Raw genomic sequence first — 3484 nt, forward strand, 5'->3', positions numbered from 1 at the left:
CTCAGAGACCTAGTTTGTTGTTTAATTTCCCTCTTTCTTACACTTTTGAATTAGAAACATTTAAATGGCTACTGATTTAGCTTATAAGGAAATATGACTCTCAGACAAACTCCATTCTGTCAATATAGTTTTTATCTCATCATGTTGGTTGGAAAAACAGATAAATGATTGATTTGGGTAGAAATATCACCTTTTCTTCCATTACAAAAAAACACCAATAAAATAAAAAACCAATTTTGCAGTGCTATGCTGCATCCAGTCAAACTTAGGATGAGAAGAATTGAAAATGTATTTCTCCTTTTCATTTTTACAATTTTCATTAATCTATCATCTACACGATATTCACAATATTATTGTAGCTCTCTTGTTTTCCTTCCTTTCTTCTTTATGACATTGAATTAGCATCTGAGAAATTAATTGCCTCACCACACTGTGCCAGCAGTTCTGTTGTCTGATATTGGCCCCTGTCCAAGATTGTTCTACTTACATCACTGAGCAAAGAGCAGCATACATCTTTTCAGTGTTTGCTTCCTGACAGCTCTTGTCTTCAATTATAGCAAGACAGAGCTTTGAGAGGCTCTATTAAATAGAATTACTAAGTTTGTTTCTGCTTTTGCAGTACATAAACAAGCCTGAAAAAATGTGTATATGCTGAAAATCCTATCTAGTACAATTCCCAGGTATGTTGTCCCAAATGATTTGCTCTAGAATTGTGAATTCAGTTTCTATGGGATAGGGACATAACCTGAGGTTCAGATACAAATTGTTGATGTGAGAAATAAAATTGTTGCCTTAATGAATCAATACAAAGACATTGTCTTAATTTGAGCAATAGGAATCTGTTATTATGGGACTGAATGAAAATTGGAAAACTAGGGCAGGAGGTAGAACTTTAAGCTATGGAAACAAAAACTAAATCTGGCTAAAATTCAGCCACAAGCAATAAAATTCAGCCTCAAAGTCCTCTTGACTTTATTCTTCTTGCTGTAAACCTTTCCTGGGGGTAAAGTAGGTAGAAAAACAAATGAAGACACAACATTCTTGGGCAGATGAGTCTATTTAGCTAATTAATAATCCAATTTTTACCAAGAGACAAAACAAATGAGATGTTTGGCTTTTACTTTCCCCAGTATTAAAAATATAGCTTAAGAAATTTAAAAGAAGAATCTAAAATTTGGTGCTATAAGTTACTAGTAATTACAGGATGTACTATTATTTTGTTTGATTTCCTGTCTTTTTGTTTTGTTTTTAGAAACCATATAAAAAGTAAAATTTTACTTTATATTTTGGAAAAGTAAATTTTTTTACAGTGACATTTGAACTATGCTAGTCCCTGAAATGCAGATCTGTCACTCAACTCCCTGGGTTTCACTCATTTGTGAAAGAGTGATATCTTCTTTACATTATTTTGGAGATAGCAGAGGCTAAGCCAAGTGTGACTTACAAGAACTAGCTATTTTATATGCTATGAGGTGCTGGGGGTGACAGTTGTGAACATTCTGGGCAACATAAATAATTCGTAAATAGCTGCACACTTTCCAATAAGCCGTAACTGGAGAGGTTTTCCATAAACAATAAAACTAATATAGTATATTGCCTGATGCAGAATAAGAAATATGTGATTGTCCTAATATGCCTCTTGGATTTTTTTAGTTCACTAAAATGTTTTTAATGATTCAAAATTATCTCAGCTGAAAATTATCTGCTGCTCTAGAAGGTAGAAGAAAAATTATTTTCTGACATTTCTCCCTTTCTCTGTTTTGTCTCTTTTTTATTGGCCAAGTATTGTACTCTTTAAAGAGATAAAGCTGATGGGTAAATTGGAGGAAGAGTTTCTTGAAGCTGGTAGTAATGAAGGAAGCTCTGTCTCTGAACTTAGATTTAGAAAGAGTGATTCTTGTGCTCTCATTCTCATAAAAGAGATTGGTTGAGGATGAAATCAATCTATTCCTTGAAGAACAATAAGGATGCTTAATCTGAAGCAGGTTTTTCGAAGATTTATCAAATAAGAATCTATTCAGACTTAATGGGATTATTATGAAGACCAGTGAGATAGTATACTTTAACACTGTTAGATTCCTCAGGAAGGAGCATATTGAATTGAGTGAAAGTACTGTTATTGTGAAGTCATAGAATGCGATAAAGCTAAAATATCATTTCTCAAAACCACTTCCTGCAAACCGTGAAACTATAAGCACAACCGTTTCTACACTTTCTTTTTAAATCCAAGGAAAGTGCAGCCAACTAACTACTATTTAATAAAAGTAATAGAAGCTCTTTCTTTTGCAGGAAACATTTTTTATCTACCAAGTGCAGAGAAGGAATACTAATATTGATTCAGACTCAGATATGAATCCTGACCTCAAAAGTACTGAATGTGATTAGCCTGTATGCGCATTGGCCCCATGGATTATGAATTCTGACTTTTTTCCTTGATGATGACATTTTAAATAAAAGCAGTTTGAGCTTTCTATAGTAACACTGAAGCCCTGTATATTTTCAAATGCTTTTGCAACAGACTGTAAAGGACAGAAAACTAGATCTTTATTCACAGCAATTCTGTACAACACTATTCTATGTACTATTAGAATTCATTTCCCCAAGACAATTTTGGTGAAATCGAAGTGATAGAATATGGTAAATATATGTTTTTTCTTAGCCAACGATATAGATGAGATCCTGAGGGTAAAATGAGGAGATTCATAGATAATGACATACATTCCTTCCCTTTTAAAGGAAGCTTTCTGGTCATAACAGCGTGTTGATTCTCAAGCACGTGGGTACCAAGTGCAGTTAAAGTCAAAGAACTATATATTTCTAAATGCCCTTTATGAATTTAGGTGATTTTAAAATGTAATACTTCTCTAAAATGAGCGATTCTTTGTGATATCAAAAACACAAATTTAAATGACATAGTTTTCAAGTTCGGCCATGTTAATGTTGAAATGATATTTATTACTAGCCAAAATTCTCATTCCAGTTTCAAAAACATTGTGAGCAGATTATTTTTTGTCTTTGACACCTCACTAAATTTCTTCTTGGTGATGTACAGTCTGTATAGCACATATTGTTTGTTGAAAATGACCCATGCACTCAAATATAAACATATGCATTTCTTTAACGTTCACTTTTTTTGGTCTCAAATCAGTTATTCTCTACCCCTAACCCCATTGTTTTTTCTTTCTTTTCTCTTCAGTTTCTGTATTTTTCTCATTTCTTTTCTCCCTTATCTTGTTTCCCTTTCCCACGTATATTGACTATTGAGATATTTAAATTAACCATATTACCACGAAGTAGATCATGGGCCTTTAATGTATAGAGGCATACCAGTATATCATTTAGGTACCTCATTCCCACTGATGCTGTATTGACTAAAAAGTGCAAAACCAAAGAGAATGACCCATCAAAGAGAGTCAAAAAATGTGTACATATTAAAACAAAAATAAATTCAGCCACTTTTACCCCATGAGGATTTGATTAAAAT

The sequence above is a fragment of the Symphalangus syndactylus genome, chromosome 2, assembly GCF_028878055.3.
Source record: "Symphalangus syndactylus isolate Jambi chromosome 2, NHGRI_mSymSyn1-v2.1_pri, whole genome shotgun sequence".
Taxonomy (NCBI): Eukaryota; Metazoa; Chordata; class Mammalia; order Primates; family Hylobatidae; genus Symphalangus; species Symphalangus syndactylus.